Source organism: Chiloscyllium punctatum, chromosome 34, assembly GCF_047496795.1.
Source record: "Chiloscyllium punctatum isolate Juve2018m chromosome 34, sChiPun1.3, whole genome shotgun sequence".
Classification (NCBI taxonomy): Eukaryota; Metazoa; Chordata; class Chondrichthyes; order Orectolobiformes; family Hemiscylliidae; genus Chiloscyllium; species Chiloscyllium punctatum.
In genome coordinates this window covers 65,690,068-65,702,823 of record NC_092772.1, presented here as the reverse complement: position 1 = coordinate 65,702,823, position 12,756 = coordinate 65,690,068, and the positions used below count along the sequence as shown (strand labels likewise).

At 44.3% G+C, this 12,756-nt stretch overlaps 1 long non-coding RNA gene across 3 annotated transcripts in view; it reads left to right on the top strand.

Annotated features, from left to right (window-relative positions):
* LOC140458915 (uncharacterized) overlaps positions 1-12,552 on the top strand; it is a 71,344-nt gene extending 58,792 nt beyond the window's left edge. For all 3 annotated transcript variants that reach the window (XR_011953740.1, XR_011953738.1, XR_011953739.1), the window contains 2 exons: positions 7,328-7,462; positions 11,855-12,552. This is a non-coding gene — a long non-coding RNA (uncharacterized lncRNA). The remainder of the gene's footprint in view (positions 1-7,327; positions 7,463-11,854) is intronic.
* The last annotated feature ends 204 nt before the right edge of the window (positions 12,553-12,756 follow it).

The window sequence follows — 12,756 nt, the reverse complement described above, 5'->3', positions numbered from 1 at the left end:
TAGTTGGTACACCCACATACTGAATCAGAAAATTGTCTTGTACACACTTAACAAATTCCTCTCCATGTAAACCTTTACACTATGGCAGTCCCAGTCAATGTTTGGAAAGTTAAAATCCCCTACCATATCTACCCTATTATTCTTACAGATAACTGAGATCTCCTTACAAGTTTGTTTGGCAATTTCCCTTTGACTATTGAGGGGTCTGTAATACAATCCCAATAAGGTGATCATCCCTTTCTTATTTCTCAGTTCCACCAAATAACTTCCCTGCATGTATTTCTGGGAATATCCTCCCTTAGCACAGCTATAATGCTATCCGTTATCAAAAATGCCACTCTCCCTCCTCTCTTGCCTCCCTTTCTATCCTTCCTGTTGCATTTGTATCCTGGAACATTAAGCTGCCAGTCCTGCCCATCCCTGAGCCATGTTTCTGTAATTGCTATGAGATCCCAGTCCCATGTTCCTAACCATGTCCTGAGTTAATCTGCCTTCCCTGTTAGGCCCCTTGCATTGAAATAAATGCAGTTTAATTTATTAATCCTACCTTGTCCCTACCTGTCCTGACTGATTGACTCACTTCTGTTCTCAGCTGTACCCGTCTCAGATCGAGCTTCCAAAATCTTCCCTGTGATTGTTATCACGTCCCATCCCTGCATTCCTCCAAATCTGTGTAAAGTCCTCCCCTTCCTAAAACCCACCCTGTTTCTGTCACCTGTCCCAGCTTCCACAACCCTCCCTATCTCTGTAAGACACCCCCCACCCCACCCCCATCCCAGTTACTACAGCCCACTGTATCACTAAATGCCAGTAGTCACTATAATATCAGAGTAAGGTGTGAAAGAAGGAATACTGTACTGGGTTAATGATCAGTCGTGATCATGTTGAATGGTGGGACCGACTCTGTGGTCAAGTGGCCAATACCTGCTCTTCTTTCCTGTGCTTCTCTATAAACTTACTATCTATATAACCTCCTTCAGTCCCCACAGCCCTCCCTCTCTCCATAAACTCCTTCAGTCCCCACGACTCTTCCTATCTATGTAACCTGAATCATTCCCCACAAACCTCCCTAACTCCATAACCTCCAAAAGGCCCCACAACCCTCCCTATCTCCATAATCTCATCCTGACCCAATGACCCTCCCGTTCAGAGTAACCTCCTTCAATCCCCACGATCCTCCTGATCTGTGCTACCTCCTTCAGGCCCAACAGCCCTGCAGATCTCTTTGGCCCCTTTCAGGCCCCACATCACTCCCTATCTCCATAATGTCCTTCAGTCACCACTGCACTCTCTGTGTCCATAATCTCATACAGTCCCCACATCACTCCCTATCTCCATAATGTTCTTCAGTCACCACTGCACTCTCTGTGTCCATAATCTCATACAGTCCCCACATCACTCCCTATCTCCATAATGTCCTTCAGTCACCACTGCACTCTCTGTGTCCATAATCTCATACAGTCCGCACAGCACTCCCTATCTCCATAATGTTCTTCAGTCACCACTGCACTCTGTGTCCATAATCTCGTTCAGTCCCTACATCACTCCCTATCTCCATAATGTCCTTCAGTCCCCACGACCCTGCTTATTTCCAAAACATCTATTACCATGATATAAACATGAACTCCCATAACCCTTTCTGCTGCCAGTCTGAAACCAAACAGTGTTAGCCTATAGTAGGTCAGGAGCTGAAATATGTTTGAAAGGATATGTCAATGAACAACAACTGGACCCTTAGAAACACTTTTAATAAAAAAGAGGATGTGTTTTTGAGCCTGTTGGATTTTATTTTTATTGTTGTGAATATAAATGGCAGAGTAGATACGGGTGTAGGAGTGGTTGGACTGAAGATACGGTTTATTTGAATTTTCAGAAAACTTTACACAAGTTTCAATCAGGGCTAAAGAGTAATTTGGTAAAGAATAGGGCACCTTAACTGTCCGGAGGTGGGTGAGATATTAGACAAAATAGTGTTGTCAGAATTTACTGTGGAGAAAGACATGGAAGCTCAGGAAGTTGGGGAAATAAATAGTGATGTGTTGGAAAGAATCCTCAACAAAGGAAAAAAAAGTGTTGGAATCTGAAAACAAATAAAGGTAGATCAATCCTCAGTCGCTTATTAGGTCGATCCTAGAATATTTTGGGAATCTGGGGAAGAGATTGCAGTGTTCCTAACATATATTTATTTTATCAATACACACAATGAGCGACCGGAAGACTGGAGGGTGGCTAATGCTGTTCCATCACTTAAGGTCTGCAGTGAGTAGCCAGGAAATCACAGCCCAGTGAGCCCAGTGCTAGGTAAGTTGTTGGAGGAGATTCTGAGAGAAAGGAGTTACATATATTTGGAAAGGCAAGGGCTGATTAGAGATAGTCAGCATGGCTTTGTGAGTGGGAAACCGTGTTTCACAAACTGGATTGACTCTTCGAGGAGTTGACCAAGCGATAAATGAAGGCAGCGCAGTCAGCGTTGTCTACAGCAAAGCATTTGACATGGTTCCAGGGGATGGAGAACATCTAGTCAAGAGGAAGAAGGAAGCTAATTTAAGCTTGAGGAACCAAGGATCAGAAGCAGGGCTATAGAGAGTTACATGGGCCAGCACGGTGGCTCAGTGGTTAGCACTGCTGCCTCACAGCACCAGGGACACGATTTCAATTCCAGCCCCGTGCGACTGTCTGCGTGGAGTTTGCACATTCTCACCATGTCTGTGTGAGTTTCCGACGGGTGCTCCGGTTTCCCCCCACAGCCCAAAGATGTGCAGGTTAGGTGAATCAGCCATGTGTTGTTCAAGAAAGGGAATAGAGATAATCCTGGGAATCACAGACCTGTCAGTCTTCTGTCTGTGATGTGCAGATTATTGGAGAGGACTCTAAGAGACAGGATTTATGATTCCTTGGAAAACCATAGTTTGATTAGAGGAAGTCATCATGACTTTGTAAGGGACAGGTCATGCCTCACAAATCTTATTGAATCCTTTGAGAATGTGACAAAACACATTTATGGCTCATTGAGAAAGTACAGAGCATGGGATACAGGGAAACCTGCCTGTCTGGAGACAGAAATCCTGGTCCTTAGAAGACAGAGGGCGATGACAGATGGAAATCATTCAGCCTGGAGCTCAGTGACCAGTGGTTTTCTGCAGGGAGAGGTCAAAAAATCTCTGCTCTTAGTGATTTTATGAATGACTTGGATGTGTGAGTGGAAGAGTGGGTAGGTAAGTTTGCCAATGACATGAAGGTTGGTGGAGTGGTGAATAGTGTGGATGTCTGCTGGAGGTTGCAATGGGACATTGACAGGATGTAGAGCTGGGCTGAGAAGTGGCAGATGAAGTCAAATCTGGAAAAGTGTGAAGTGATGTATTCTGGAAGGTGAGACTTGAATGCAGAATACAGGGGTAAAGACAGAATACTGAATAGTGTGGAGGAACAGATGGATCTTGGATTTCGTGACCAGAGATCCATCAAATTTGCCACCAAACTTATAGTGTTGTTAAGAAAGAATATGTTGTATTGTCTTTCATTAGCTGGGAGATTGAGTTTTAAAGGCATGAGGTTATGCTACAGCTCTGTACAGTCCTGTTTCGATCCCAATTAGAATATTGTGTTCAGTTTTGATCCCTTCATTACAGGAAGGATGTGGAAGCTTTATAGAGGGTAAAGAGGAGATTTACCAGGATGCTACATGGACTGGAGAGCATGTCTTATGAAGAAAGGTTGAGGGAGCTAAGGCTTTTCTCATTGGAGTGAAGAAGAGTGTGGTGTGATTTGGTAGAGGTGAACAAGATGGTGTGAGGCAAAGAAAGAGTGAACAGTGAGAGACCTCTTTATCCCATGGCATACATGGTACATGGGGGCATAATTGTAAGGTGTTGGAGGATGGGTAAGGGGAGATCTCAGATGGAGGTTCTTCACACAGAGAGTGGTGGGTGGGTGTAACGGGACATTTTAACAGACTCTTGGATCGGCAAAATGAAGGGTATGTAAGTTAGTTTGATCTTCCAGTCAGGTAAAAGATGGGCATGGCATCATGGCCGAAGCGTCTTGTGCTGTACTGTTCTGTGTTCTACGTTCTGTATGGTAAACTGGGTAATAAGCTCAGATCAATGTGAAAGGATATGGTATTCAGGAGGAGCTAGGGAACTGGATACAAAATTGGGCTGGATGGTAGGAGACAGAGGGTGATGGGAGACATGTTGTTTTTCTGACTGGAGACATGTGACCAGCGGTGGAGTGGGTCCACTGTTGTTGGTCATTTGGATAAATGGTTTGGATGGGAATATTGGTTTTGTGGGAAGTAACTTTTTTGAGTGACTCTGAAATTGTTGGTAAAGTGGACAGTGAAGAAAGTTATCTGTGATACAACAGTTCAAATAGTACACTGGGATAGTGGGCTGAAGAATAGCAGATGGAGTTTAATTAGATAAAGGTGAGGTGTTCCATTTTGGTGAAACAAACCAGAGTGGGTTTGTATAGAAAATGTTCGGGCCCTGGGTAGTGTTGTCAGTCAGAGACCCAGGGATGCAGGTGGACAGTTCTTTGTAAGTGGTGTCACAGGTAGACAGGTTGGTGAAGCAGGCGTTTGGGGTGGTTACCTTCTTTGGGTAGAGCATTGAGAGTAGAAGTTGGGATGTCATGTTGTGGCTGTACAGGACATTGGTGAGGCCACCATAAAAGCATTGTTGACCAGTAGAAAGTACTCATCTGGTTCACTTACGTCCTTTAGGGAAGGACATCTGACATTCTAACCTGGTCTGGCCTGCACGTGACACCAGACCCACAGCAATATGGCTGACTCTGTGCTATACTCTGGGTAATTAGCAGTGGGGCAAAAAATGTTGGTCCCACAGTGACATCCTTGTCCCATGAATGAATAAATAAAAATACATATATCCCTCCCTACCTCTGTAAACACCTCCAGCTGCAGCAATCTGTACTGGCTTTGTAACACTGTTCAGACCCTGACCCCTCTCTGTAACACTCTCACCACCTCCAGCACCTTCAGCTCTCCCAGTTCCTTTTGTGACATAAAACCTTGACAATTATTCCCTCTTCCATCTGACCTCCTCCTGCGAGCAGACTCTTTGCAATCCCTTTAAAACTTACTTGTAAAACTTTCTCTCACTTCAGGATTTTAAGTACTTTTTGGTGATCCTCTAAGCCCGATAATCTGATATGATCCTTTTTACTTGAGTGAGGGACCGATGGGGATTTCTTGCTGAGGATTAATCTGTTTCAATGGAATGTCCTTTTGTTGAGTGTTTTACACTGCTCCTTCAAATGTTTTCCACTGTTCATTTCCAGACACATATTTCAGTCTGTTTAGCCTGTTTACCTTGGTCAGTTCTCTTCTCAAACTCCTGTTATTGGTTATTTTTGTTTCTGCTTGTAGTTTGTCCTTTCTGTGATTCACTTTAAAACTTTATATTTCTTTAAACTGCACTTTATCACAATTTCCCAGAGGATCTCTCCAGGTGACATTACTCATTCACGAAGTTTCATCACACAATGGTCGCTCTGAGATAGTTACGTCCCTCGCCAGTTGCACAATTTGTTAATCAAAGAAACACTGAAAACTAATTCTCTGAACTCCTCTTCCAATATCACTCTTGCCAGTGTGACTGTCCCACATTTTGAATATTGATGTTTCCCAAAATTATCACAATGTGTTTGTTAAAAAATTCCAATGAGTTCCTGTGTAATGCAGTGATGAGCAACGGAATGCTTTTTGGTGGCTAAAACTATCCTGCTGCTTGTGTCCTTGGGAAGTAGTAGCCAGAATTTACATTCAGACTGATTCTACTTCATGATCTGAGACCAAATGCTTTCTCTGTGATGCCTTTGTTATCCATTATTGTTAGTGTTACCCATTTTGCCTGAGTTTCCGCAAGGTTGTGATCCATTGAATATTTATGTCCACCTGTTGTTCACCCTGTAACCATGTCTCTCTGTTATCTAAACCTCTTTTATCTCAGTGTCACAAATCCATCTACCTTATTGATAAGACGTCGTCCATTGAAAAAAAAACATAATTTACTCTCCCACAATTTCCTGTCACAAACCTATTCACTGAAGTACAGTTTTAGTTAATCGCTGTCCCATCGTGTTCCTTTTTGATTACCTTCAGTCACATCCCCATACTGTTCCGATGCTTCACCTTTTCTCTTTGAATTTGGAAAGTTCCTTTCACCTGGACCCTGTCCCTGCATCCTCTCTGTCAGTTTAAAGCCCTGTCCATAAACCTACTGTCATGATTGGCCAGGACACTGGTCCCATCACGGTTCCAGTGGGACCATCCTATTGGATTTTTTTATAAATCAGGTAGGGGATGTGGGTGTCTCTGGCTGACTAGCCTTTATTGCCTATCCCTAGCTGCCCGTGAGCTGAGTAGCTTGCTTGGCCATTTCAGAGGACCATTGAGAGGCAAATACTTTGCTGTGGGTATGTCATGCAGACCACGTGAGGATGATCAGATCTCGTTGTTGAAAGGGCAAGTGGGCGGCACGGTAGCTCAGTGATTAGCACTCCTGCCTCACAGCACCAGGGTCCCAGGTTCGATTCCAGCCGCGGGCGACTGTGTGGAGTTTGCACATTCTCCACGTGTCAACGTGAATTGCCTCTGGATGCTCCGGTTTCCTCTCACAGTCCAAGGACGTGCAGGTCAGGTGAATTGGCCATGCTAAATTGCCCATAATGTTAGGTGTATTAGGTCGAGGGAGATGGGTCTGAGTGGGCTACTCTTGGGTCGAAAGGCCTGTTTCCACACTGTAGGGAATCTAATCGAAGGGATTGTGATTTTTGTACATCAGCAATGGTTTCATATTTGTTTAACGGTTGTTCATTGCTATTTTTAAAATTATTGATTTTAAATTCCACCATATGTTATGGTGGGATTCAAACCTGCCTCTCCTGAACATTAGCTGAGGTTTTGGACAAATACCCTAACAATAATGTTATTACACCATCACTTCAGCTGCTCACTGGTTGCTAATCCCTGAGCACTGATACATGAAGCTACACCCATTCTTCTAACATGACTGTGTGATCCTGAAGTCTTCCAGCACTCCAGTGATATCACTTAGTCTCTCTCCATGTAGTAACCCTCACTGTGTGGGTCTAATTGCTGCCTCTGTCAGCGTCTCTCACTCTTGCAGCTACTCTAGATCCTGAGCTAACAGAATTCTCCACTCCAGAGAGACGCAACAGCACCGGCCTGGGATGGAGTTTGGGATTTTCCAGATATCTGTTTGGGCTCATTTCCATTCTCCTTGTGTAACCCTCACTGCATCAGTCTAATTTCCCATTCTGTCTATCTCTCTGTCTCCTGTAGGTACTCAAGAAGTTACTGACTCAATAGACTTCCCAACTGCTGTGTGTCTCATCCATCACCTCATTGAAGATAGTTGGTCAGCCAGAGAGACAAAGGGAAGGGAGATCTGGAGCCTTCAATAAATCCTGCAGTGAGGTAAGATCACTCATAGTGCACAGAGCAGAGAGCAATGAGAGGGCTCCAAACATCACTTACAAGACATGACATAGATACAGTGCTGGAGGGGGAGCACAGTACAGTACAGTTACACCCCATGCTCAATCACCACGTCTACTTTAATTGATGTTGCACTGAGACAGCATCGGGAGTTCATAGTTATCAATTCAGTCCTGTGCTGTCTTAGTGAGCATCAGTACAACAGACGGGAGAGTAGGTCTCCGACGAGAGTTTGTGAATGCTGCCTGGGATATTTCTGTTCTGCGTTCTCCCTCCAACACTGTACTAAGATTCATTACTCTGCAACACTGTATCTGTGGCATGGCTTGTGCACCAGTTTCTTCAGTCATTTTTAACTCCTATAACAGTAGTTATCCCTGTAACCTGCTCCATTCCCGATAGTCCCTCCACATATTTGAAATGTACTGCATTCCAGACAACCATCCCTATCGCTGTAACTTGCTTCAGTGTCTACAACATGCCTTATTTTGGTACACTAATCCGCTTTAGCTGGATACAGAGTGATACAGCACGGAAACAGAACCTGTGGTCCAACTCCTCAATGCTGCCCATGTTACCTAAACTGAATGAGTCTCATTTGCCTGCCTTTGGCCCTTATCTCTTCAAACCTTCTCCTCTCCATGTACCTGCTCAAATGTCTTTTCCATGCTGTAATTGTTCTTGTTTCTCCCATGTGCCTGAGGCAGTCTATTCCGTCTATGCACCATCCTCTGTGGATGATGTTCCCCCTCAGCTCCCTCTTTAAATCCTTGCTCTCTCACCTCCTGTTTAGGACTCACCTACCGTTGGTTATTCACCATTCTTAGAGTCACCTCTTGGCCTCCTCTGCCCAAGTGAAATATTTAGGACAATGTTACAAATATCTCCAACGTATGTAACAAAGTGCTGGCCAATGTCGGCAAATGTGCCAAATGTCGCTTTCCCCAACCTGTCCACCTGTGATGCCATTTCCGAGGAACAATGTAACTGGCACCCCCTGGTCTCTCTCTCTCTCTCTCTCTCTCTCTCTCTCTCTCTCTCTCTCTCTCTCTCTCTCTCTCTCTCTCTCTCTCTCTCTCTCTCTCTCTCTCTCTCTCTTCTCTCTCTGGTCAACAACTCTGGCCAGAGCCCTTCCATTAACTGTATTAGTCCTCCCTGGTTTGTCTTAACAAAATCCAACAGCTGAATTAAACTCCATCTTTCATTCCTTGGTCCACTGGCCCAGTTGGTCAGTATCCCCTTTGATAACCGTATTTACTGCCCACGACACCATTCAATTGATCATCAACAAACTTTCGCACAATCACTCCTATATTTTCAACCAAATTGTTTATGTCGATGATGCACATCAGTGGACCCAGCCCTGATCCTTTCTTCAATAATGGAATCAAACCATATTCTTGTCATAACGCCATACAGCATGGAAACTGACCCTTCAGTTGATACTCACCATAATCTAAAACTAAACTCTTCCCAGCTGCCTGTTGCTGGCCCATATCACTCCAACTCTTCCCTATTCACCTGTTTATCCAAATATCTTTTAAATGTTGTAATTGTACCCACATCAACCCTTTTCTCAGGAAGTTCATTCCACACTCAAACCACCTTCTGTGTAGCAAATTGCCCCATATCTTTTTTTTTGAACACGTCTCCCCTCTAACCTTAAAAATGTGGCCCCTCCTCTTGAGACTCCCCCATCCTGAGGAAAAGGCAACTACCATTAAATTGATCTATGTACCTCATTTTTTTTCCATAAATCTTTATAGCATCATGTCTCAACCTCCAGGCTCCAGTGAAAAAAGACTCAGCCTATCCAGCCATTTTTCAGAACTCAGGCCTTCCAGACCCAGCCATATCCTGGTAAATCTCTTCTGAACCCCCTGCAGCTTAATAATATCCTCCCTATAACTGGGGCGACCAGAACTGGACAGAGTATTGCAGAACAGGCCTCACAAATGTCTGTGCAATCTCAACATGACGTCCCATATCCTCCACTCAATGGACTGAGCAATAGTCAGGCATGCCAAGCACTGTTTTATCCATCCTGTGATGCAAACTTCAAGGATTATGTACCTGAACCCGGAGGTCCCTCTGCACTAAAACACTAACCGAAGCCTTAACATTAGTTGTATAAGCTCTACCCTTGTGATGCATTTAATCGGATTCTGGAACTTGCCATGGCTTTGTGTTTTAAAACCTCCAGCACCACCTCTTTTATAACATGCACTCTTTTCAAGTCATAGAGATATACAGCATAGAAACAGACCCTTCAGTCCCCAACTCGTCCAGGCTTACCAGAAGATCTGAATAAATCCATTCCCTTTTCCAGCATTTGGCCCATATACGTCTACACCCTCACAATTCAGATGCCCATCCAGATACCTTTTAAATGTTGTAATTGTGTCAGTCTCCATTACTTTCTCTTTCAGCTCATTCCATACACCCATCACCATGTGTGTGAAGAAGCTGTCTCTTCAGTCCCTCTGTGAACCATTCACCTCTAACCTTAAACTTATGCCCTCCAGTTTTGGACTCCCCAACTTCTGGGAAAAGGCCTTGAATGCTTACCCTATCCATGGCCCCCATGTTTATTAAACCTCTGTAAGGTCACCCCTCAGTCTCCGATTCTCCAGTGACAGTAACCCCAGATTATTCACCAACAACCCGGGCAATACCTTGTTAATCTTTTCTGAGCCCTTTCAAGTTTGACAACATCCTTCCTGTAGCAGAGAGACTGGAATTGCAGAGAACTCCAATTGCGGTCTCATGTATTACTCCTGTTCCCTGAGTTCCCCAGTCTTTCTCCACAGTAAGTTCTGGAATGAAAAAATTGTTTAGGATCTTAGCAAATATCCTGCAGTTCCAAACATCGATGGCCTCATTGATCTTTAATTGACACTATTTTGTCCTGAGTTACTTATACACTCTTAATATACTGATACAATCACTTTTGGATTCCCCTTTCCTTCTCTGCTGAGGCTATTTCATTTAGCCTTTCTCCATTCCTGTTTTCCACCCAAAGTGTATTCCAACAGTCCCTGTATATCCTCAGGGATTCCCTTGATCCAGCTGGCTATACCTGACATGTGCCCCCTTTTCCTTGACCAGACCCTCAATGGACAGCCAGTGTTTCCGAATGCTGTCAGCATTGAGCTGCACACAAACAGGAACATGCTGGTGGTGATCGATCAGTTTATCTCACTTTTAAAATATTCTCACTTGCCAAACTTCCCTTTCCCTGTAAATAATTCCCTTCCCCAATCACATTTTGAAAGTTCCTGGCTAATACGATCAAGATTGGTCAGGCTCCATTTTATACCTTGCACTTGTGGACCAGGCCTGTCCTTTTCCAAAGCTGAATTTCAAACTACTAGAACTGTGGTCACTTTGGCAAAATGCTTTCCCACTCACACCTCAGTCCCTTTCCCGACCTTAATTCCCAAGGGGAGGTCAGGTTTTGCCCCTTTCTCTTTTCAGGCTATTTACATATTGATTGGGAGTTTTCTGGAACACAATTACCAAATTCCTCCCTTAAACACTGAACACTGGCAGTCCCAGTCTAGGTTTGGAAAGTTCAAAAACCGTGCCATTCCAGCCCTATTATTATGGTTGATATTTAAGATGTTCCGACATATTTGTTCCTCAGTCTGCCACAGATTATTCTGGGTCAGCAGTCCTATCGTATCAAAGTGATGACCCATTCTTATTTCTCTGTTCCACTAACATAGCTGCACTGGGCGATCCCACAGGAATATCCTCTCTAAGTACTGCTGTGATGAATCATGCAATCAAAACCCCACCACCACACGTCCTCTCTTGCCTCGCCTTCCTGTAGCATCTCTACCTTTAAACAATGAACTGCCAGTCCTGCCCCTCCCTCAGCTGTGTTTCTGTAATAACTATAATATCCCAGTCCCATGTTCCAATCCATGCTTTTGAGTTCATCTTCCTTAGCTGTCTGACCCCTTACATTGAAATAAATGCAGTTTAATCATCAGTTTTCCCTGCTATGTTCTTGCCTGCCTTGTCTGCTGAAATTGCTGTCTTTAACTCGTGCACCAGCCTCAATCTTCTTTCTGGCCTTACGTTTATTTAAGGTCCAACACCCTGCCAGAACAAGGTTATACCCTCTCAAGCAGCTCGAGCAATTCACCCCACCAGGATATGGGTCCCTCTCCTGCTCCCAGTTGAGGTGCCTTTCCCACCCTGTCTCCCTGTGCTGACACCTTTAGGGATCTATGGACTTGTCCTTCAAGGTCCCTGTATTCCTCAGTACTCCGCAATGACCTACCGTTCATTTTGTCTGTTCTTCTCTTATCGTACCTCTCACAGAGTATTACCTCACTTCAATCCGAACTAACCTCTGCTTAGATTATCATCCGATCGACATCAGACTGCAGACGGAGACCATCCTCCTCACTGTGAACAACACCCTCACCTTTCATGTCATCTGCAAACCGACTGATGATACCTTCTGCTTTCACATCCGAGTTATTAATGTTCAATGGTTCCTGCACAGATCTCTGTGGTACACCCGGTGAAAGTATTCTGTCCACCAATTTTGCATCCAATTTGCCAACTTGCCTTGGAACCCAGTCCTTTTGGACCAGCCTTCCATGTTGGATCTTGTTTAAGGACTTATTCAAGTCCATGTAAACCACATCATCTGCACTGCCTTCATCAATATACTAAAGCACCATTTAAAAAAAAACTGAACTGAATTCCTCAGACAGTATCTTCCTCTGCCAAATCCGTGATGACTAAACCGAGTTGATCCTTACCTTTGCAAGTGTTGATTCATCCTCACAGTAGTTCAAAATAATTTCCCTCCCCCTGCTGTCAGACTATCTGCTCTGTAATTACCTGGCCTACCCCTGCTGCCCTTCTTGAACAAAGGAACCACATTAGTGATCCTCCAGTCATTCAGCACTTCACCTGTGGCCAGCAAAGTATTATATTTATCCACCAGGGCCCCAACAATCTCTGGGTAATTAGCATGGGGTCAAAGAATGCTGGTCCAGGCAGTGACACCCACATCCCATGAATGAACAAATAAAAATACATATATCCCTCCCTACCTCTGCAAACCCCTCCAGCTGCAGCAATCCGTACAGGCTTTGTAACACCTTTCAGACCCTGACCACTCTCTGTAACACTCTCACCACCTCCAGCACCTTCACCTCTCCATGTTCGTATCGTGTCAATAAACCCTGACAACGATTCCCCTTCCCATTGCCCTCCTCCTGCTAGCAGACCCATTGAAATCCCTTTAA